The following is a 25,569-nucleotide window of genomic DNA, read 5'->3' on the forward strand; positions in this document are numbered from 1 at the left end:
TTAATACCATTCTACTTATTATTGGGCAATATTTTATAAATACCGTAGTTTGATTGAATTAAAATCTAGGAGGTCACCACAATGTAGATGACTATATATTTAAGATCCCCCCCGACCTCTCTGAGTAGAACACTGTCGTAAATGCATCTCACCCACTACTTAGTTGGCTACGAAACTAATGAAAGCCAATTCTACCAAAATGTGAACGGAGGAAAAACAAAAACAGGACAACCAAATCCGACAGAAACAAAACTCTACTGGATAAAATATGGGAAGAGCGACGAGATCACAATAGAAATGCCGAATGGCTGAAAGACATTAAAGAATAGTTACAACAAATAGAAGAAGGAACAGTGAATGAAATCAGCAAGGAAACACTAACGAAAACCATAGGAAAAATGGCAAACTGGAGAGCACCAGGGCACGACGGGATACACACATACTGGTTCAAAAAATTCACAACCTTACACGAAAGGCTACCCAAAACCTGAGAAGATGTATACAGGAAGCAAGCGTACCAGACTGGATGACAAAAGGTAGAACCACACTGCTACAGAAGGACACGGAGAAAGGAACCGTCCCTAGCAACTATAGGCCAATCACGTGCTTACCAACTATGTCGAAGATACTGACAGCACAACTGAGGGAATAAATCTACCACTCCCTGAATAACCGTGGACTTATCCCCGAGGAACAGAAAGGATGCCAAAAAGGAAAAAGAGGAACACATGACCTGTTATATATAGATCAAAACATCCTAAAGCAGGTAAAAAGGAGGAGAAAGAATTTAGCCATGGCATGGATCGACTACAAGAAAGCATACGACAGGATCCCCCAGGCATGGATAATAGAATGCCTAAAAATGTATAAAATATCAAGCAGGATCACCAACGTAATAGAAAATGCAATGAAAACACGGAGACTGTAATTGACAGCAAATGGACAACACATAACAGAAATTAACATACAAAGAGACATCTTCCAAGGAGACTCACTATCACCACTACTGTTCATCATAGCCATGATGCCCTTGAACGGTATTCTGAGAAAGGTCCACGCCGGATACAAGTTCTCCAATACAGAGGAAACAAATGAACCACCTGATGTACATGAACGATCTGAAACTTTTTGCAAGGACCGAAAACAAGCTAGAGACACTAATTAACACTACCAGGATCTTTCAGCCAAGATATCCAAATGGAATTTAGAATGGAGAAGTGCGCACAACTAGTTATAAGAAAGGGAAAACTGGAAACGACAGAAGGCATGGAACTACCCAACCAAACAGAAATGAGGGCACTAGGGAAACAAGACAACTATAGATACTTGGGAATTCTGGAAATGGACACCATCAGAGCAACAGAAATATAAGAGAAAATTAGAAAGGAATACCTCAGGAGAACAAGAAAACTCCTGGAAACTAAATTTTATAGCAGAAACCTAATAAAAGGTATAAATACATGGGCCGTATCGCTAGTAAGATACTCTGGACCGTTTATAGGATGGACAAAAGAAGAACTGAGACAACTCGACCAGAAAACCAGGAAACTCATGACCATGCATAATGCACTACGCCCAAAGGACGATACTGACAGACTCTACACGAAAAGGAAAGATGACGGGAGAGGACTGATCTGTATAGAAGACTGTGTTAAGGATACGAAAAAATAACTAGAAAAATACATAATGCAAAGCACTGAAAGGATAATTATGGCAGCGAGAGACACTGAAAAAAACAGAAAACAGAGAGACAAACGACAAAACGAGAAACGAGAAATTGAAAGAGAAACAACTCCATGGAAGATTCATAAGAACGACAAAAGATGAGAATAACAAAAACACCTGGACATGGATGCGAAAAGGACATATAAACCGTGAAACTGAATCTCTAATAACTGCAGCACAAGATAACTCGATAAGAACCAACCATATCAAAGCAAGGATCGATAAAACACAAGAAAACAGCAAATGCAGACTATGTGGACAGAGAGACGAAACGATAAACCATATAGTAAGTTAATGCAGCAAACTTGCCCAAAAGGAATACAAAAACAGGCATGACCAAGTGGGGAGGGCGGTGCACTGGGAATTATGCAAACGACTGCATTCTGAGCGTACAGACAAATGGTACAAGCATAAACCCGCAACAGCACTCGAAAACGAGAACCACAAAATCCTATGGGGCATGGACATACAGACGGACAAACTCATCCAGGCAAGAAGACCAGATGTCGTGATAATTAACAAGAAAGAAAAATCCTGCCAAATCGTAGACTTTGCTGTCCCAGCTAACCACAGGTTGAGTATGAAAGAAAAGGAGAAACGAAGCAAATACACAGAGCTAGCCAGAGAGTTAAAAGGGATTTGGATGATGAAGAAAATCAAAATAATACCGATAATAGTAGGAGCATTAGGAACAATTCCGAAAAACTTCGAAAAAAGAATGTCAGAAATTGGAATCAGAGGAATAACTGCAAAAATACAACGCCTAACGATAAGGAAAACGGCTGAAATATTAAGGAAACCCCTAGAATGTGGGGAATAACACAAGACAATATAACGAATAAGCGTTACAGGGAATGAAGAACGCCGAAGCTGCATATCAACAAGTTCTACACCACTATCATGCATCCCCCCATTGTTTCATCACCTCCCCCCCACCAATAGAAAAGTGATACCAAAGAGCCGAGAAGGCTCAAGGAGGATGGAAAGACTGACGAGAGAGCGCTGGCCAGATCTCCGCTGGACAAGCGCAAAGAGAACTGGGATCGTATCAACTGATATTTGGGCTTGACGATCTTAAAAATAGTGTTTCTTTTTTTTATAGATAACAAGATATACTTTATAAAGAACATTTAAGGTTACACCGTTCAAAGTTTAAACCTGTGTAACATCAAATATTCCACTATAAAAAATATTTTTATATCTATAATTTAATAAAGTCTATTTTTAAGATTGGATTTTCCCGATTTTCGATACTTATCGGATGAATTTCTATACAAAACATATCTAAGAACACTGTCGGACATATAAATTAGCTTTGTGTAAAATTTGCAAAAGATAGGCTCAGCCGTTTCGGAACCTATCAGGAAGGAACTCACACACACACACTAAGAGTAGAAATATATAAGAGTTGAAATAGAGATTCATGTATCTAATTCTTGGTTTCATTTAGTAGAATAACCTCCAACAGAGTGCTTAAAGATTTACAGTGTGGAACGATAAAATTGTCGCTCTCAAAAAGACACAATTCTATCTACGTTTGATGAAAATCGTTTTGTTTTGTTTTTTGTTTTTTTGTTTTTTGTTTTTTTTTTGTTTTGTTTTTTTGCAGACCATCTACTAGTTGGCCGGTGTGAACAAATACTAAGAGGGATAGTAGCCTTCTATCATGTCTGAAAGTGACATAATGTTCAACGGGAGAGATCGAAGATGCGCCGCTGTACAACTCATGCTCTCTACAGAACCACGATGGGTTAGTTGATGAAAATACTGAATGAGTGGATTAGATATGATGGCAATCGTGCTGTAACGAGCCGTGTAAGATCTTGACTCGTTATTGGATCGTAACAATTAGACGTGGGACGGGACGAAATTTCATTGGTCGAACGCTTATGTCACATGACCAATTTGAATTATGATGAACGACTTTTCTAATATATTTTTATTGTTGAGATTTCGAGGTAAGAATAATCATGTCGAAAAACGTACAACGGTTCTTTGCCCTCTGACATGTCAGCTGTTGTGTAAAATTGAGTTGGCATTCTTTTATTTTCTTTTTTCTTTTTTTTTTTTTTTTTTTTTTTCGGAATTGCTACAACTGTTTTTGCGACCAAACAGAGAAGCAGAAATATCTAATATAGCAGAGTGTATGTGTGTACATGTGTGATTCTTTTTTTTTGGGGGGGGGATAAAACCTCGAGAGCAACACGAGTCAAGAAGATTTTCAGTTTGACGATAATCGCCATTACGAGAGAACAATTGGAGAGATAGGCGAAAGATTGTCTTAGAAGGAATTGATAATTCAAAAGAACAGCTCAATAAGTATTTGTTTACATTAGACTTGAAAACGGTCACAGTCGGTTTGGACGTAGCCTCGTGGTATTTCGTTTCACAAATGGGATTTGCGAAGAAAGTAATTTTGTTCGTGGAAGTTCCATTTCGTTTTTGATAGACAGAGAGAGGGGGAGAGAGAGGACAAGAGAGCGAGACAGAGAGAGGACAAGAGAGCGAGAGAGAGAGAGAGAGGAGAGAGAGAGAGGAGAGAGGAGAGAGAGAGAAGGCAAGTTTTCAACAACCAGTCCAACAGAGTTCATGCTGTATTTATTTGATGATTCTGCTTCTGCCGGATTGAGGTCTGATTTTGTTCAGCTCTAGGTTGGTTGGTTGGTCGTTTTTGTTTTACGGCATATCAACCCTTTTCGGATTATTCAATGCCGAATCCAAAGATTTTGAAGAAAAAAATTTTAATAGAATATATTTGTTGTTTTCAAGTCGGTTTCTATTTAACCCATAGTTGGAACCCTAACAGGTACTACCACTCCGGGTCAGAGTGGACTTGGGAGCAATGGTAATTAAAGGGTGGCTCCACACTCCCCAAAACCCACAAGCTGGAGCCTCACCACTGGATATAGTTTAAGGTCATATTCAGGACCCCTATTGAGGGACTTTTACCCTCTGCAGGGGGGGGGGCAGTCGGTGTATTCTAATGCCCCACTGACAGGGCATCAGCTCTAGGAGATTCACCCTCCCAAACGTTATCTTCTCTCTAGTAGAAGAGTTCAGTTTATTGCTAATCGACTGCGGTGTCCCTACCAAAGAATGCCAACGTTTTAGCTAGGCGAATTCTTACTGTGAATGTTTTACGGTGGAGAGGTGCAGGGATTGGAGTTCAGTCTAAAAAGAGGAAAAGGAGCAAAGAACTTTGCGATATAAAATGAAAGAAAAAGAGAGTGTGTGTAGTTTTTGTTTTTTCTTGTTTGTTGTTGTTGTTGTTGTTGTTGTTGTTGTTGTTGTTGTTTTGTTTGTTTGGTTTTTGTTTTTTTTACTATTTTGCAGAGAATTTTTGACTGATTTATACGTCTATCGCTTGATTAGGTTTCAATAATCCAATCGCTTTCCAAATATCCAATTCCAGCAGATATTCCGTAACGATGGCACCAGATGCCATTTTTAAACTCCATTTTTTTTTATTGTAGTTGGGGGGTCTGTCTTTTTTATATATTATATATATTCGCTTTTTCCCCTCTCCTGAACACAATTTAACCGAGAACCATTACGCTATAAACTCTCGCCCGACATTCCGCCATTTTTCTTTTTACGAATAATCACAGCACTTTATTGCGCTCTCCCTGATTTTTATTGTTGACATGAAATCGAGGCAGATAAACTTTAAGGGCGGGGGAATTCCGTTCCCTAAAAAAATAACAAGACGCGTGGGAAGAGAAGTTATGCAATAGCAAAACATCACGAATAGAGTCCTTTTTTTATATATTATTTTAAACTACCGGGCGTTGCCCAGGATACAATGAAGTCATTTGAGTTCCTAATTTTTATTTTCTGTGTACATTATTCAACTTAAGGTAGACGACTACTATTATATTCTTCAATTTAAAATTAATTATCTCATTAAGTTTTAGTTTCGATGATTAACTAAAAAGAAAATTCTTGTCCCGTTAAAAGGCAAAAGTTATGGCTCGTTGACTTTAAATAAGTGCTTTATGCTAAATTGATAGTTAAATACTATTAATTTGTGCTCATATGTGCATTAAATACTAATCCTATTAATCCCTAAGCGTCGAACAGATACTATAATGCTTATTTTGATGCACCTTATAACAAAGGTCTATGCAAAATTTCAGCCTGATCGGCGAAGTAGTTTTCGAGAAAACTTTTTGAGTAAATGTGGTATTGTAGTGTTTAATCTCTATTAGCCCGGGTGCTCGGCGTTGCCCGGGTGTTTGGGGGTGTGTGTTGAGCAAAAAAAAAAAATGATTGTAAGCAGACAGGCTCAAACCCGTGCCGCGTTTTGCTGTTGCGTCCATTGCCAAACCTAAAGTGACGTAGGTTTAAATTAAGGCTAGTCAATCGAAATATATATATATATATATATATATATATATATATATATATATATATATATATATATATATCGTATCATTTTTCTCTGCTCCGGTTTATGGCCGCGCCCTGTAATGCTGAAAGATTAAATTCCATTACTTGACAAATTGAAATGTCAAAGGTTAGACCCAGAAGCTATTTCTATAATTTATTTGTCGTCTGAACCCTTCACGTCGTGCCCCCCTCCTCCGTCAGCAAATCATACGGGACTATTTTAATTGGCTAGATTCCTTGTTATTAAACAACTGTCCACTACGCCTCGGGTCGTTTTCATTTGTCTTTCCATGACAATGTGCATTCATTTAAAAATCAGATCTCAAAATGGCGACATTGCTTCTAATTAGTTTATAGTGTAAATTCTGTTGCTTTGGAAAAAATAAATAAAATCCAGGCCGGCATCTTTTCTTTCTGAACAAAGTTTCTTTTATTGCCGTTATAATTGTTTCGACACCACTTAAAAGTCCCTCGCCATCGTCCATCTCGCTCGGCATACACATTTTCTTCTTTCATCCGACTGCATTCTAGCCACAGTCGGCCCATTCTCGTCCCCGACTTTACACGTCCATTTTCTTCGACGTCGCACTTTGCTTCTCTCTCGAGCACGTTGTGTCCTTTTCCTCTTTTTATTCCTTTTTTCTTCTCTCGCACGCTTATGCGCGTTTTTCAGCTACTGTTGCTGCTAATCTGTTCGCGAGCCAGCCATCCTTCGTTGCTGCTGCTATTTGCCTACGTGCTAATATGCACTATGTTACAAAACTCTAATGTGACAGATCAACGGAAAAGCGTGACAGACAAACTCTCTTATAGAAATTATTGAGTGCATCTATAATGTGATACGTCCTTTCAAGCTGTCTGCTTCGCGAGAGAAATGGCAAGAGGTGAATGGAACAGAGTTTATTTTTTTTAAATGAAAAATAAAAGTAATCCCGAATTGAAATTAGGTCTATACAGCTTGTTGCATTATATATATATATATATATATATATATATATATATATATATATATATATATATAAGTGAACGTGTCTGTCTGTGTGTGTGTCTGTGGACATTTCCCTATGCAATAACTCTGCCAATTTTTAGTCTACAGACTTGAAATTTGATATACAGGGTACTGAGATTTGGAAAAATGTATGCGATCGGTTTTCGGCCAGAAATTTGTCTGTTAATGGGTCAAAATTCAACGATTTGACCTTTGACAACTCTACCAAATTTCTCCGACAATTTTGGGTCTAGACCCTTGAAATTTTAAATAAAGGTTCCTTGGACATGGATCTAACTTAATAACTTAATTTGAGCCCGAAACAATAAATTTTAAGGGGTCATAATAGGGGTCAAGTTTTAAAAAATTCCCCGTTTTGGGGGGGGGTTGTTGCTCAGCATATACCTCCAAACACTCGGGCGACGCCGGGCACCCATGATAGTATATATAATATATATATATATATATATATATATATATATATATATATATATATATATATATATATATATATATATATATATATATAATTATTTACTGTAGTAATTATTAAATAACTACAGATACTAGTGTTTTATTCTTTTGGGAATCATCAGTGCAGCGTTTCACAATTAACATCAGGCAATAGATACGAACCCAGCAACAGAAGCCATCTCTGGCTTTATTAGAAGGACCCAATCCATTCGGCTACCGTTAACCGCGAGAAATATTGTTGAAATTTAAACATTTATCTTTTAAATGCTTTTTAACGTCTGCCAGAGTTATCTGATCATGATATACTGATCTGCGCATAAGAGCTAAATTGACCGACTTTTGTATCAACTGTAAAGTGCTCAACACTAAGAAACGAGTTTCTTAAAAGGGCTGACATAATTATATACTATAACAATTATTTAATAATTATTTAATACCTACAGACACTTGTGTCTCATCCTTTCTGGATCATCAGTGCAGAGTGTCACGATTAACACCAGTCGATAGATCCGAACACGGATTTACTATAATAATTAGTATATATATATATATATATATATATATATATATATATATATATATATATGTGTGTGTGTGTGTGTGTGTGTGTGTGTTGTTTGTTTTCAAGCGATAAATACGGTTAAGTAGTGGCTTCGCCTCGAAGCTCATTTTTTATTTACTTAGAAAGTCGCCCTTTAATTTGTTTGGACGTATATAACATTTTTATTTATTTTCATTATTTTTAAAGCAGTACTTTTACTGTTTTAAAAATAATATATATAATTATATATATATATATATATATATATATATATATATATATATATATATATATATATATATATATATATATATATATACACTAGTAGTGGAGCGAACTTGTCGGTTATAAATTACGCTTAGATATATTATAATTCATGCAGATTTCGTATCTATTATTACAGTGAATTCGCTATTGAATATTATATTGTACCTAGTATTTAGTACTGATTTCAAAAGTTAAAAAAAATTACTTGGATGCCATGAGTTGGAATCGAAACCAAAACATTTAGCGTTCAAGCTGCGTACCCAGCCGTTTGATTTAACCCGACAAATAGATAAGAACACTTTAAGATTAAACAACTTTTAGCTGTAATTAGTTTTACGCATGCGCAAAATAATACAAAATTTTAGGCAAGTCGATATGTAAATTGTTCATTTAAACTTGCCAACTTCCATCCCAAAAAATGTTTTATTCGTTATAAGTATAAGTATTGTATGCATTCTATTTCTTGTCAGTGTTATATGGCAGTAGCGTTTATCAGTTAAATATTTACACACATACATTCATCTACTGTTTATATATATATATATATATATATATATATATATATATATATATATATATAATAGCAGTAATTCAAGACAAACTAGCTGCGGACCTCTCCATAGAAGAGCGCACATGTGTACCATTGCCAAACTTGATGGAAATGCTGACATTCTGCATAGAAACAACCTGTTTCAGAATGGGTAATTACCTATATCGACAAGAGGAGGGGCTAGACATGGGCTCGCTATTATCACCAGTGATGGCGAATATATACATGGAATACTTCGAAGAGATGGCCTTAGGTTCAGCTCCCTTAAAGCCCACCATGTGGCTAAGATACGTTGATGACATCTTCATACTCTGGCCCCACCAGGAAGACATCTAGGCTCTCCTAGACCATGTGAACTCAATAAGACCATCGATATAGTTCACAATGGAGAAAGAAAAAGATAACCAACTGGCCTTCCTTGATATACTCATATCACGCACAGAGCATGGGTTTAAGACATCCGTATATCGCAAGCCTACCTTCACCGGACAATACCTAAACTTCAACTCCCATCACCCATACAGTATCAAACATGGAATCGCACGCTGCTTACAACATCGAGCAGAGACAATAAGTAGCGACACCATTACATACCACCAAGAAATGGTCAGGTTTAAGAATACCCTCCGTCGTAACAACTACCCCGATAGCATACTATCCACCAGACGTGTAAATAGTATAAGAGAGGAGAATGAACCCCAAAAACCGCCAACGGTCTGCCTACCATACATACGAGGCATCTCCGAAAAGATTCAGAGAATATGTGCCCCCTACAACATCAGGACGGTATTCAAGAGCGAGTCAACACTCAGACGACACCTGGTACGAGTGAAGCCCCGCATGGAGGAGAACATGACCAAAAACTGCATATACTCCATCCCATGCAGTTGCAGAAAGGTTTACAAGGGTGAAACATGCCACCCCCTTAAAGTAAGGGTGAAAGAACACCGAAAAGCGGTAACTAAAGGGGAGACGGAAAAATCGGGTATAGCCAACCATGTCTGGATGGAGAGGAGGGACCATCGCCCCCTATGGGATGAAGTAAAAAATAATAAACAGAGAGACCCACTGGAAAGGGAGAAAACTTAAATAAACAGCTCACATGCTCGGACATAACAACCTACTGAGCAAACCAATCATAGAGCTGAATGCAATTTGAACACCTCTGATAGAGAGAGAATTCCTTGAATAACAACATAGGTTTAACATTAACAAAAACCAACTAAGAATTGTCCTAGTGACGTATGGCCTAGACGTTGTATCAAAGTTTAGTTACCCAAAGGTGCTGAGTTCAATCCTGAACGAAGGCAGTGAAAAAGTAACATTCAAAACAGAGAATCAGCAACTATGTCCCAAAGCCTAGCTGGAGTCCGAACACGGTACCCCTGTAATAATAATAAAGGTTTGGGTTCGAGACTCCTAACAAACGGTTCCCCAGTTCGATACAAAACACCTGACGAAGGCCGGAGGGCAAAACGGCCGAAACGTTGTGACAATAACAACCAAGATGAGGAAGTCAGTCCGACAATCTCAATCAATGAAAACACCTCATCTCAAAAATACAGACAGTTACTATATATATATATATATATATATATATATATATATATATATATATATATATATATATATATATATATATATGATTCCGATGCTCTCAAATAGTGTAAATACTTCTATAACTTACGCGTGCATACTAAAGTACAAAGCCACTTAACTGGGACATATAAATAAAAAAAAAATGTCGATTTTTAAATAAAAACAGAACACTGCGTACGACTTGATAAGAACATGCCACGTAAAAAAAAAATAAAAAAAGAAAATATTGTCTATTTTTCTGTACTTTACCAAATAAAGACCCTTATATGAATCGAAAATTACAATTTAAATAAATAAATGTTTATTTTTTAAAAATCTGAATATTGTTTGGCCTATGTACCGTTACACACATATATTCGTGTATATATATATATATATATATATATATATATATATATATATATATATATATACTAGCAAAAGTACCCGTCATTGACTGGGTTCAAAAACAGCCTACAGAAAATGGACTCTGATTTATGAAAGTATGATAGGTTATGAAAAGGAAGGGTTGTGAATAGATAGCTTCGAATTTGGGGGTATCAAAACCAAAGCAAAATATCATGAAAGTAAAAATAAAATAGATAAACCCCATAATTTATTATACCATACCTATTCACACTGAAACACTTATCACAATATTCTGTGGATCTATATTAAAAAACCTTGTTAAACTTTGTGACATATTTCCATTCTATGGAGGTCAGGCGCGAACGAACACCCCATAATTTTATTATACTATATTTCTTCAAACTGAAACATAATTATCAAAGTATACTTACGCAGATAGATATGAAAAGCCTTTATTAAAGTTTGTGCATATTTCCATTCTATGGAGGCCAGGCACGAATGCAGACCCCACAATTTTATTATACCATCCCTATTTAAGTTAAAACATACTTATCAAAGTATTTTTATGTACATCTATATCAAAAATACTTGTAAACGTTTTTTTTTTTAATTTTTTATTTCCATAATTTGTGGACTAGGCGCGTACGCAGACCCCACAATTTTAATGAATCATCATTATGCAAGATCAAACATACCCATTCCTGTGTCTCGATACATCTTCTTTCGTTATATGTGATCAGTTTTCTATAATAGTCAACCATATAGGAACCTATTCGTGACCAGACACACACAGACGTTCAGCTTTATATTATATAAATATATATATATTCATCTCTATATATATACATATAAATTTATATATATATATATATATATATATATATATATATTCATCTCTATATATATACATATAAATTTATATATATATATATATATATATATATATATATATATATATATATATATATATATATATTAGTGTTGGGACGATTAATCGGAATCGGGAATCGGAAAAACCGGAACTTTTTTAGGTATCACAATCGGTATTGCAATCTGAAAAATTATGGTCTAATTTCCAATTCCAAACCGATTCTTTCAAATTTTTTAAATAGAAATGAAACAAGCACAAATTGTTTTTGTTTTTTATTAAAAGTTGTTCCTTTACAACATAAGACAGAGAAGGGCAACAGAATTAGTTATAAATCTCATTTACAGATTTAACATTGATTGACAGAGTTTAATTTATTTTATTTATTGGTTATTTATAACTTGCCTATTGCCTTGGGAATCGTTTCACATCTATTCGCTAAAATGTCCTCATCTAAGGATGTCATGTGATTATTAACAAGTTTTAAATGCTTTAGGCGGCGAGGGAAATTAAATTCCGTTGGCGCCAACTGCACATTGAGAAGTTTGTCATCGGGTTCTTCTGAAATAATTAAAGTTTTATGGCACTTTTTGGGCACAAGTAAATCCTAATTTAATTTGTTTTCAATAGTAAGCAAAGTAAATATTTTAGAGTTGTCTTGCCTATTAAATATCACAGATTTTACAAAGTTGTCCGCAGCTATTTGATAAATGGCCATATGGCGTCTATTAGAGACTTCGGACTTTTAACAATATTATATATTAATACGATAACATGTGTGTTATTTATTTTGTCTGTCACGTTTACATCCGAGTGACTATTGTTTAATTATGGATTCCCATTTCTTATAATAAATAATTTTACCAAGAATTCTTCATAAATTTTAGTTTTGGTTTTGGTTTCGATTATAGCTGATGGCACTCAAGTCTTTTATTTTCTTATAAATAATTTTTACCAAGAATTATTCATAAGTTTTGGTTTCGATATCGATTATAGCTGATGGAACTCCAGTGATCCATTGCTTACACACACACACACACACACACACACACACACACACACACACATATATATATATATATATATATATATATATATATCTTCAGTAGTCCGTCGCTGACGACGATGACGTTGCACCATGCCTAACAGTCCCAGATAGATTACGCCTGATGGACTCGCTGGTGACTTTGGAGTCCAATTCGTGAATTGCATACACGGCCGCAGGCAGCACAAGGGAAGATGCCGTCTGCCCGCTGCGCCGCGTGCCTTTGGTGTCTTCTTCGCTCTGCTCGGTCGTTATAGGTGGAGGTGAAAGTTTCCAAGCCCTCTTGGCAGATGTTTCGCCATTTTCTCCGATCAGCAGCAGCATGTTCGATGGCGTTGGATTCTATGCCACACTTTTTCAATGATGTTTTTAGTTGGTCCTTGAAACGTTTACGTGGACCCCCAGGGTTGCGTCTGCCCTCTGCAAGTTCCCCGTAGAGGACCTTGCGTAGGAGCCTTTCTGCTGGCATCGCGGCTCCAGGCTGAACAGCAAGGGACCTCGGAGCAGCAGGGGGCCCCAGAGATGTGAGTCCATGGCCCACCGACGTGTGGACACGCCCTGGTCTCACATCAACCCCTGCCCCACAGCCCAGTGGGTTATCCTTAGTTGACATTGGACACATATATATATATATATATATATATATATATATATATATATATATATATATATATATATATAATTTTATCAAAAATTCTTCATAAATTTTGGTTTCGGTTTTGATTATAGCTAAAGGAACTCAAGCTGATGCACCCAAGTCATGTGGATATATATATATATATATTTTTATTTTAAATCGCAACTGTACAATATAAAAATCGATAGAACATTAACTCTATAATAATATAGACGAAATCTGCAAGAATTAAAATATATTAAAGAGTACTTAACGACTTGGCTACGCCGGGCGTCCTTGCTAGCTAAGATAAATACTCTTTCAGTTTTAACAAGAGCTACAATAATATCAGAGCATCTCTATTTACGCCAAGAATACCAACATCAATCTATTACATATGAATGAGTCCCCTGTGGAATTTCCACAGGTCCCGCTTGTTGTTATTATTTGCATCTCGCTTTTGTTTTTGTCTTGTTTTTTTTTACAGCAAAACCAATCAATTTAATAACCCACCAAATTTATATAATTAAAATAAAATTTAAACATTCATAGAAGAAAGGCACATAATAGTTAACGAAGCCAAACGCCCTCTCCATGTTAAAAATGGTTTTCTAAATAGTAACATTATTATTTAGAAATTCGTTCGTAACAATGAGTGTATTTATTTACTTCCCCACTGAGCAAATTAGGCATAAGGCCGTTTTTTTAATGTGGAGAGAGAAGGGGAGGGGAAAGAGAAAAGGGGAACAGCTCCCGAGAGGTGGGGAATGGGAGCTGGATAGTGATTTGCCAGCTGGCCCACGTAGGGTTTCCCTTACATGGATCAGAAGATTGCCACAAGGGCAATGGTCTTTGATTGCAGCATTTGCCAGAACAGATACTACACTCTGATCTTGGCCCGAAGGCCACAAAGTTGCCCCCCCCCGCGAAAGGGGGGGCTATTCGTAACAATGAGACGGGGTGCTATTAATATTTTGTTCTTACATCGTTTTCTCATTTTACCTACCAATCGTCGACTATTTTCAACTATTTATGAAAACTTTCAAGTAGCATGTTGTACACTAACGACGAACTGATACAATTTGGCTTTGTTTAAAATCAAAATGAACCCTTTGTTGCCTTTCAATTGGCAATACATTAAAAGGAAAATATTTGAGATAAAATATGCCCAGAAATTACCTGGAGGTTTATGTAATAATTCGAAAATTTACAAAAGAAAACAAAAAAAATATCTAATTAAATATCTATAAATATTAAAATAATCGGAATCGCAAGCGGGAATCGAATCGGAATTGGATATAAGAACGGAATCGGGAAAAATTTTGGAATCGTGCTACCACTGTATATATATATATATATATATATATATATATATATATATATATATATATATTATAAATGTTAAATAAACGTAAATGTGTCAAAATTGGGGTCAAAATTTAAAAAAAAACATTGACCTCTGCGGTCTCTACAAAATTGCTCAGCCAATTTTTGGTCTAAAAATTTGAAATTTTACATAAAATGTATTCACACATAGTTTGGGTCGAACATTTTGCTAACAAGAGTTTAAATTCCAAAGGATTTTACCGTTGCGGTCTCTAGCACACTATTCAGCCAATGTTGGGTCTAAACATTTGAAATTTTATATAAAGGATATTCAGACATGCAGCATGCTTTTTAATCAGTTTTGGTGCTAAAATTTGGCTGCCAAGAGGTCAAAGTTTAAAAAGTTGACATGTGCAGACTCTATCAAACTCCGCCGCCAATTTTGGGTCTAAACACTTGAAATTTTAGATGTAGGTTACCTGGACATGAATCAAACTTTTATATATATATATATATATATATATATATATATATATGTGTGTGTGTGTGTGTGTGTGTGTGTGTGTGTGTGTGTGTGTGTGTGTGTGTGTGTGAACATAAAGTTATGAGCAGTACATAGGGTTCGAGCAAAGCTGGGCTGAACTACTATTATATATATATGTGTGTGTGTGTGTGTGTGTGTGTGTGTGTGTGTGTGTGTGTGTGTGTGTGTGTGTGTGTGTGTGTGTGTGTGTGTGTTTTAGAATGTGTGAGATTATATAATTATTTCCACAGTCAAACAATGTCACGACACACAAGAACCATGACAGCCAACTAACCGGAAGTCCAAAACTCGAGTTTCACTCTCATTTAGGCTCATCAGTTTGACATATCCGAACTCGGGATTTGAAACCTGTTCTATGCGAAACGAGTACTCTGCCACATAAGCAAACAAGCCACAAGCAAGTAAGGCTATTAGCTAACACAGATCAAGCATTAGGCGCAGTTGCTCATGTGGTAGAGTACCCGCCTCGCTTGCTAGAGGTTTGGGTTTCGAATTCCAAGTTCGGGTATGTCTAACTGTCAAATGAGGGTGAAACTCGAGTCTTGGACTAGCAGACACGCTACAGACAAGGCAGTCTGCTACTAACACAGATTAAGAAAACCGCGACGAAATCCGACAGTGGAATGAACCTTCTTCGTCTCGAACAAGGCATGTGATCATCGCGATCAACTAAAACCCAAACTGATGTTTCACAAGTAGGAATTTTATACTCGCTAATGATGTCATCACGACAAGCTTTAGTAGCGAGCAATAAATTACGAAACTCGACCTCTGGTTTGTTGGTTGTCATGGCTCTTATGGGCTGTGACGTTGTCTGGTTGTGGAAATAAGTATATGTTCTCTCACATTCTGAAGGTTCTATATATTATTATTATTGGCTCACAAGGACCTTTCACACAGGTAATCAAAGATCTCTCCTTGAAAGCAGCATTATTATTGGCTCACATGGAGCCTTCACACAAGTCAACAAACGATCTGAATGGAGACCTGTGGTATTCTCTGGAAGCTGAGTGACAACAAGTCTCCCCAGACGTCCAGACCTCTCCACCTCCTTCGATAGCATTTGCAAATTGATTTGCATCATCGCAACAGCCGCTTACCATTGATTTCTCGCTGGTAGTGGCCATTGGTTTATGCTGGAATTTGAGTGGCACTCAGCCTCCCCAAGGTCCCAGTTCTCTTTGCGCTTGTCCAGCCGAGGTCTGGTTGGCGCTCGCTCCTCGGTCTTTCAGTCCTTATTGACCCTTCTCGGCCCTTTGGTATCATTTGGGGGGGGGAGGGGTGATGAAACAATGGGGGGAGTGCATGATGGGGGTTGTAGAACTTGTAAATATGCAGTTTCGGTGTTCTTCATTCTCTGTAACGTTTATTCGTTAAAAATATGGAACGCTTCACGAATTTGCGTGTCATCCTTGCGCAGGGGCTATGCTAATCTTCTCTGTATCGTTCCAATTTTAGTATATGTACTGCCGAATTATTATTATTATTATTATTATTATTATTATTATTATTATTATTATTATTATCGTCTTTTCTGGGATTAAATTCCTGATTGTTAACAATTTTCTATCCTAATTTTAGAAAACTAACGTACTTGTTATCTATTCAAATACTTTCAACCATCTTTTCGTTGAAGCCTCGACCAATTTGCCATCATACATGTTTTTTTTTGTATTATATTATTCGTTTGTTTTTAATTCGTTAACATATATAACACTAAAGTATATGACACTATATGACATTAACATATATAACACTAACATATATAATACTAACATAAACAGCACTAACATCTATAACACTAACATATATAATAATAACATATACACCACTAACATATACAACACTAACATATATAACACTAACATATATAACACTAACATATACAACACAAACATATCCAACAGAAGCATATACAACACTAACATATGCAACACTAACATATATAACACTAACATATACAACACTAACATATATATGACTAACATATATAACACTAACATATACTACACTAACATATGCAACGTTAACATATATAATACTAACATATACAACACTAAAATATACAACACTAGCATATATAACACTAACATATACAACCCTAACATATAAAACACTAACATGTACTAAACTAACATATATAGTACTAACATATACAACACTAACATATATAAAATCAGCAAATACAACACATAGGACGGTCATTCCAAAAGTAAAGCTGTCTATTTTTTACTTTGAAGAGCTACGAAGACAGAAGTGGTACCATTAAAACAACCGCCCTATTGTACTCCAGAATGTATTTTTCAACATAGTCAATACTATTCTCAATGCACTTTTGCCAGAAGTTCAATGACGCATCTCTGCTTCTGATGCACGTCAATGAGCGGGATTGCTTTCTTAGACTTTCACACCGTCCATATCTGCAACAGAGAGATGAAAGGTTCAATCCATAAATCCATGAATTAAGCCATAATAAATTGCACAACGCGCTTTGCAATCCCCTTCTGATCCATTTGAGCGAAATAAAAAAAATGGAGGCATTACTTCTGTAACGCCCCTCGTATATAACATTAACAAATATAATGCTCAAAATAAAATACGAATGGATTGCATAAATTAAAGTTTAATTAATATTAATAATGACTTTAGTTTCTTACCAATGTATTATTATTTTATAAACGAATCTTAAGGTCGATGCACAATTCTCCACGATGTTTGATTAATATTCTGTTGGACTTGGCACGTTGACTAGTTTCATTTATAGGCGTGTCGTTTCCGTTATTTACTGTAAGTCGATCTTTTCAAAAAATTTGTTTCAAATTATTATTCTCGTGAATAAACAGTTCTCAAGTTGTATTTTTAAAAAAAGCGCTTTATTGGACAAACTAAAAACTGAACACAGAATTTTTTGTTTTATAGACATATTTTTCCTTTCTCCTTATAATAAAAGAGAGCATACATGTATTAAGTTTGCTTCAAAAATTACGTGCGAAAATGTATTTTTTCGGACAAACAATGGATGCCTATTATTAATCTTATTAATAACTGATAATAATTAAGAAACAGAATAATAAGCATGCTAATTTAATATTTATAAGCACAGTAGAGAAGACTTAATCTTAATAGCTGAAAATAAAATGGAGAGTATAAATTATAATTATAATTATAATTATTTATGGAGAGTATAATTTATGATTATAATAATTAATTGAGAGTGTAATTTATATATATAATTCATAGCGGGTATAAATTATAATCATAATAATTTATGAATAGTATAATTTATAATTGTAATAATTTATGGAGAGTATAATTTATGATTATAATAATTTATGTAAAGTATACTTTATAATTATAATAATTTATATATAGTATAATTTATAATGGGAGTAATTTATGGAGACTATAATTTATAATTATATTAATTTACAAAGAGTATAATTTACAATTATATTAATTTATGGAGAGTATAATTTATCATTATAATAATTTATAATTATAAAAATCTAGTGAGATTATAATTTGTGATTAAAATTATATATTGAGACTATAATTTATAATTATAATAAATTATTGAGAGTATGATTTATGATTATCATGATCTACGGAGAGTATAATTTATAATTATAATAATTTATGAAGAGTATATTTCATAATTATAATAATTTATGAAGAGTATATTTTATAATTATAATAATTTATGAGGAGTATAATTTATAATTATATTAATTTATGAAAAGTATAATTTATAATTATATTAATTCTTAAATAGTATATTTTATAATTATAATAGTACATAAAGGTTATAATTAATAATTATAATAATTCATAGATAATATAATTTATTATTATAATAATTAATGAATAGTATAATTTATAATTATAATAATTTATAAAAAGTATATTTTATAATTACAATAATTTATGAAGAGTATATTTTATAATTATAATAATTTATGAAGAGTATAACGTCAAGAATGTGTTCCATATAGAAACGTTAATTTTATTTGAATAAAATAAAATACGCATCAAGTGCGCTTAGAAGCCAAATCACAACGAATATGAAAAACATGGGGGAAAAATTGACATAGAAGAACAGAATACTAAAATTTAAATATAATTTCTGTATTTAAAGTAATAGTTATTTAAATATTTTAACATATAATCTTGTGGAGAAAATCCAGCTTCCCAATAAGGAGCACTCTGGATAGGAACAAAAATAATATCAGTCATGAAAGATTTCTCCTCCACCGACCGAAGACAGAAAAGGTAAAGTGTAGCATCAAAACAGATACTACACTATGATCTTGTTCCGAAGGCCAAAAATATTTGTTTAATGTTTCTTTAATTGTTTGTTTCCTAAATTCATAATTCAGGTTTATCAGTATTAAATTGTATATTGCTTTAAAATTACTTAATTTTACATAGATAATGTTTATATTTTATATTGAATAAAGTTCAGTTTAAGTAGTAATCGACCTGTGTTCCTTTTCCTTTTTAAAAATGTTTTATTGCTTTTTTTTTTTTTCAAATGGCCCTCATATAGTACTGGCAGTCTGACTAATCTTACCTACATTGCCTGCAGACATTTTTTAGTTAATAGGCCATCTTCTTACTCTCGGTGGTCGTGGTTTGGTACGTGTTGGCTTATTCGGCGTCGCTGTTTCAGCGTGGCCGATCCGGCATAGCCGATTCGGCGTTCCCCCTTCGTCGTTATAGTCAAAGTTTTGTTTATATTTTTTAAGTTAATTCTGTAAACGAAGATATTTTTTCAGTTAAATTGATATAAGCATTAAAAATTTCGAACCGTGTTTATTTAAAACACAACGCAAAAACAAACAAGAGCACTCAGTCATCAACAACGATATTATATTTTCATATATTTTTCTTAATTAAAAACAACTTTAAAATGTTTTAAAGTTTTTAACTCTTAAAAAATTAATTATAAAGTAATAATTAACCAAAAAGAGCTTTGTAAAAACATGATTTTTTTATTAAAAAATATTTAAAAAAAAAACAATTAAATTGATATAAACAATAAAAACTTCGAACCGTGTTTATTTAAGACCCAACACAAAACAGACAACATTCAGTCATAAACATCGATATTATATTTTCATATTGTTATTCTTTAATTAAAAAAAAAGAACTTAAAAAAATAGTTTTTAAGATTTTAATCTTTTAAACAATTCATTAGAAAATAATTAACTAAAAAGAGTTTTGCAAAAGCATGATTTTTCTTAAAAAACAATTAAAATGATAAATTTTCATATTATTTTCGTATTTTTTTTTAAATTATAAAATTTTTATAAAAAAACTGACTAATGAGGTCCACGTCGAATTGTCTTTCCGCTGAATCGGCCAGGCCGTCGAATTGGCCACGCCAAATCGGCCAAGCCGAAACGGTGACACCTAATCTGCCACGCCGAAACGCCCTATTTCCAGATTACCTAGTTCGAAAAGATGCATCCGAAAAAGGATAACACTCACGATGAGAACAGTAGTCCGAATAATACAAATTACAAATCGTCATCTCAAAAGATTTTAGAATATTTTTTGGCATGTTCGTTATTGATATTCGCCATATGTAACGTTTCTATGGACCAACACATTGTAGCCTCAGTCGCAAATCATACAAAAAATCGAAAAGAACTTTTAACTCGCTTTATTATTCATTTTGTTGTTTTTGTTTTTGTTGTTGAACAGCAACATTCATTTCCTCGTTATCACGGCAGCGGCGTCGCTCGTGTCCTACACGTGATCCCGAACGTTATCCATGTCTCTAACATCATCTCGAACATTCTTCCTTTTAATAGTCTTTATTTTTCTCTACCGGTGACGTCATTTCGCATACTGCCTGTTTATATATACGAAAAGTAATTCCTATTTTTATTCCATCATAATGGTACAAAGCGGATTGAAAATTGCAGTGTTATGATAACTGAATTTATACATTCATGACCTGAAAGTTTCATCTCTCTGTTTCAGATATTGATGGTGTAAGACTCTAAGAAAGAAAAACCTGTTATATACGCGCGTCAGAAGCAGAGATGCGACATTGACTTTGCAGAAAAAAATTGAACCAATCAACATTCACTGGTCCCTGTTTAACGTATACAAAGCCGATGTAATTGGTGCCAGCACAGTTAGGAGATGAGTTTGTCGATTTCAGAGTGGCGACAGATTGGCATAACAAAGTGCGTTCCGGGCGCCCTTGCACAGTCACTATTCAATCGCTGGCAAAAGTGCATTTAGAATGACTATGTACAAAAATAAATTCTAGAACACGAAACGTCGCTCGTTTTAATGGTACCATTCCCGTCTTTGTAGCCTTTCAACTTTCTTTACATTAAAAAATAGGATGCACAATATTTGGAACGACCCTCGTATATATATATATATATATAAAAGTGAATGTGTATGTGTGTCTGTGTATCTGTGTGTCGGTGTGTCTGTGTACATTTCCCTACGCAATAACTGTCAATTTTTAGTCTACGGACTCAAAATTTGATATACAGGTTACTGAGATTTGGGAAAATCGATGTGATTAGTTTTGTTGGCCAGAAATTTGGCGATTAAGGGTTCAAAGTTCAACGATTTAACGTTTGAGAACTCTACCAAACTCCTCACACAATTTTGGGTCTATGCACTTAGTAACTTAATTTGAGCCCAAAACAAGGGGTCATAATAGGGGTCAAAGTTTTAAAAAAATTGACCTCTGCGGTCTCTTCCAAATTACTCAGACAATTTCTGGTCTAAATATTTGAAATTTTACATAAAGGGTATTCAGAGATAGGGCAAGCTTTTTCATCAGTTTGGGTCGAAAATTTTTAGTTACCAATATATAAATGTATGTATGTATGTCTGTTTGCAGGTCTGCCTTAAACTTTCAATAGAGGCGACGGATTTTACCACGATCAGTATCGTTTTAAAGTTCGATCGTCCAGACGATAAGTATCGAAAAATTGGCTAAAAACATTAATATCTTCCTCTTCAACTACGCACTTTTCTACAGGGGAGTCACTTTTTTCGCCGATATTTTATTAAGTTATCCTCTCCTTTAGATTGTCTAGCCTTAATTTTTAAATAATGCCGTTTCCGGTTTGGCGGTGGTCGTAACAGCATAAACATTATGTTTTACCTCCTTTGCTGTTCTTTTCCTCCTTTGCGGTACGGGTTCGAGCCTGCCTTCCTACTACCACTTTTTTTTTTTTTGCTCAACATACACATCCAAACACCCGGGCAACGCCAGGCGCCCATGCTATTATATATATATATATATATATATATATATATATATATATATATATATATATATATATATATGTGTGTGTGAACGTGCCCGTGTGGCTCTGTGTCTGTCTGTCTGTGTGTACATTTCCCTACGCAAAACTCTGTCAATTTTTAGTCTACAGACTCTAAATTTGATATACAGGATACTGAGATTTGGGAAAATCGACGTGGTTGGTTTTCGGCCAGAAATTTCGCTGTTAAAGGGTCAAAGTTCAATGATTTAACCTGTGAGAACTCTACCAAACCCCTCCGACAATTTTGAGTGTAAACACTTGAAATTTTAGATATAGGTTTCTTGGACATGGTTCTAACTTAATAACTTGATTTGAGCCCAAAACAATAAATGTTTAGGGTCATAATAGGGGTCAAAGATAAAAAAATATTGACTGTTTTGTTTTTTGTTTTTTTTTTTGTTTGTTTTTTCTTTTTTGTTTTTTGTTGCTCAACATACATCTCCAAACACCCGAGCAATGCCGGGCACCCATGCTAGTATATATATATATATATATATATATATATATATATATATATATATATATATATATATATATATATATATATATATTTGTTTGTTTGTTTTTGTGTATGTGTATTGATATTTATATTTAAAAACGCTTTTTTTTATTTATTTAAAAAGAAAATACAATATGGGTCGTGGAATTGCATTTATCTGCAAAAGATCTGCTTAATTTGCATATTCTTTTAAACATTAATTTTAATTAATTCCCTATTAGTTTTTAGGTTTTCTTATGGGATGATCATCTTTAGTTAACGATTATTAATTATTAATTATATTCATGCAGATATTCCACATGATTTATACTTGCGTAATGTTTGCGTAAAAAGGTCATAGTAAACACAAACCTCTTTCCATGTATATTCATGTATGCGTATATATTTTTGTTAAAAAAGATTTTGTCCTTCCTCTGTCAGTTTTTGGTTTACATACATAAACCATCATATATAGGACATTCAAACCCATGCGAAATTTTATATTTGGGTTTCAGCCGGGGAAAATCGATGCAAAAGTGCAAAAATGAAAGAAATGAAATTTGCCAGAGGAGGGTCGAACGACAGCATTACGAATATGCATGTGTAACGTAGTAGCTATTGGTTCATGTTTTAGATTTTAGCGGTGCAGCAAACATGTCTTCATAGCTCAGACATTAACGTCAAAAGAGAAAATAAATCGTAAGATAAACGTTTTGGTTTCGATTCTCGGTGGCAGCGCAGGAGTCATATTTATTTTTTAACTTTTTAAATCATTACTATATATTGGGTCCAATATAATATAATAATAAATACGAAATCTGTATTAATCAAAATATCATATTTTAGCGTATTTTACAACCGGGCAATGTTGGGCGGCCTGCTAGTATATATATATATATATATATATATATATATATATATATATATATATATATTATATATATATATATATATATATATATATATATATATATATATATATATATATATATATATATATATATATATATAGTGGAGATGGTAATTAATAAAAACTGAAGAAAGTGCTCAATACTGTTGTAGACCAAATATGGTAATATAAAATAAAACGTATATATATATATATATATATATATATATATATATATATATATATATATATATAGAGAGAGAGAGAGAGAGAGAGAGAGAGAGAGGGGGGGGATAGATATATTATATATTAAATAAACCAGCGCTTGGGGCCAGTGGTGCTGTGCCAGATTGAGTGACAGAGGTACATGAACCAATACAAGACTGACATTTAACACAGGATGCAATTCGCAGAGTGCAGAAAGCTAGCGACGAGATTTCAACGTTTAAACGATAACACGTGGGAGCAGAAGAGAAAAGGAATTTAAAACATACTCTTTCTTTCGATGCCTAAAATAACAGATCGAATAACTAAAAGATCTCCCCCATCCCTCCCCTCTAGCTTTAGTACCAGCTCGAACGAGACAACAAAGAATAAAAAAGTTATTTTCCTCATATTGGGTTGGGATGACTATTTTCACCTCAGCAAAAAGAGCGGTTATTTATCACATCCGCACGTTATTGGTCGGGTGCTTGCACAAAGCCAGACAGTAAAACCCCTATAAGAGGAAACACGTGTAAGTGGATGTTATTATTTATGTAATATTTATTTGATTCCCTAAGGGAGGGGGTATTCTTGTGTAAGAAATAGCTCGTTTCTACCGAAGCTAGTATTCGAAATCCTGCCCTGAACAGGATTGAATCCGCTACTGAAACTAATAAACGTATATCAGCTTTATATCGGTTCATCTTTCATATTGTGCCTATGCCAGTCAATTTGACAGAGCACATACACACACACATATTGAATGGAGAGAACTTGAATGCCTACTAAACATTATCCTCGAGTGCTTAAGGTCTCTCTGTACAGGAGTTTGTTAGGACAACCTGACACGAAGATACTTTTACTGTAAGTAAACCCTGACCAAATATTCAAAATCACATAGTATTTCCTGCCCAAAATAAAATCTCCTCACTATGGCTGACTTACATTAACTTTTACGAGGAATGGTGCACCTTCTCCAAGTGATGTTACCTCAAGTAACTACGCGAAGCTGGATACTCTACCAGATTAGATAAATTCTTGTCCTGGAATCCAGTAAAACCAAGAAACCAAAATGAAAGATATACTACAGCATATGAAAATGGTTAATTGGGAAAAGGAAAATTATGTTCTCAGTTTCTTTATAAACACTGTGTTTGAGAGATAAAGAACTTTAATGAAACATTCGATTATCTATGTATCTCGTATAGAGTTCAAGTGTTAGCCCCAGGTAGTGGGCTTCTTGATTTCTGAGAACTTCTATTGAAGTAAAATAAAACAAAAAAAAGTGAATGCCTACTGAAAAGAACTTGAATGCCTACCAAACACTCTGAAATTTGTCATGGTAACTTGGCATGAAGATACTTCCCTCTGCAAGCAATCCGTGACTCAACATTCAAAATAACATAGTATT

General features: G+C 34.3%; 1 non-coding gene across 1 annotated transcript; it reads right to left on the reverse strand.

Annotated features, from left to right (window-relative positions):
• Nucleotides 1-16,655: 16,655 nt before the first annotated feature.
• LOC145293580 (U6 spliceosomal RNA) lies at nt 16,656-16,761 on the reverse strand. Its single transcript, XR_013869742.1, has one exon. It is a non-coding gene; the product is annotated as a U6 spliceosomal RNA (small nuclear RNA).
• Between the last annotated feature and the right edge of the window lie 8,808 nt (nt 16,762-25,569).

The sequence above is a fragment of the Euprymna scolopes genome, chromosome 14 (assembly GCF_053919585.1).
Source record: "Euprymna scolopes isolate OS-2025 chromosome 14, ASM5391958v1, whole genome shotgun sequence".
NCBI lineage: Eukaryota > Metazoa > Mollusca > Cephalopoda > Sepiida > Sepiolidae > Euprymna > Euprymna scolopes.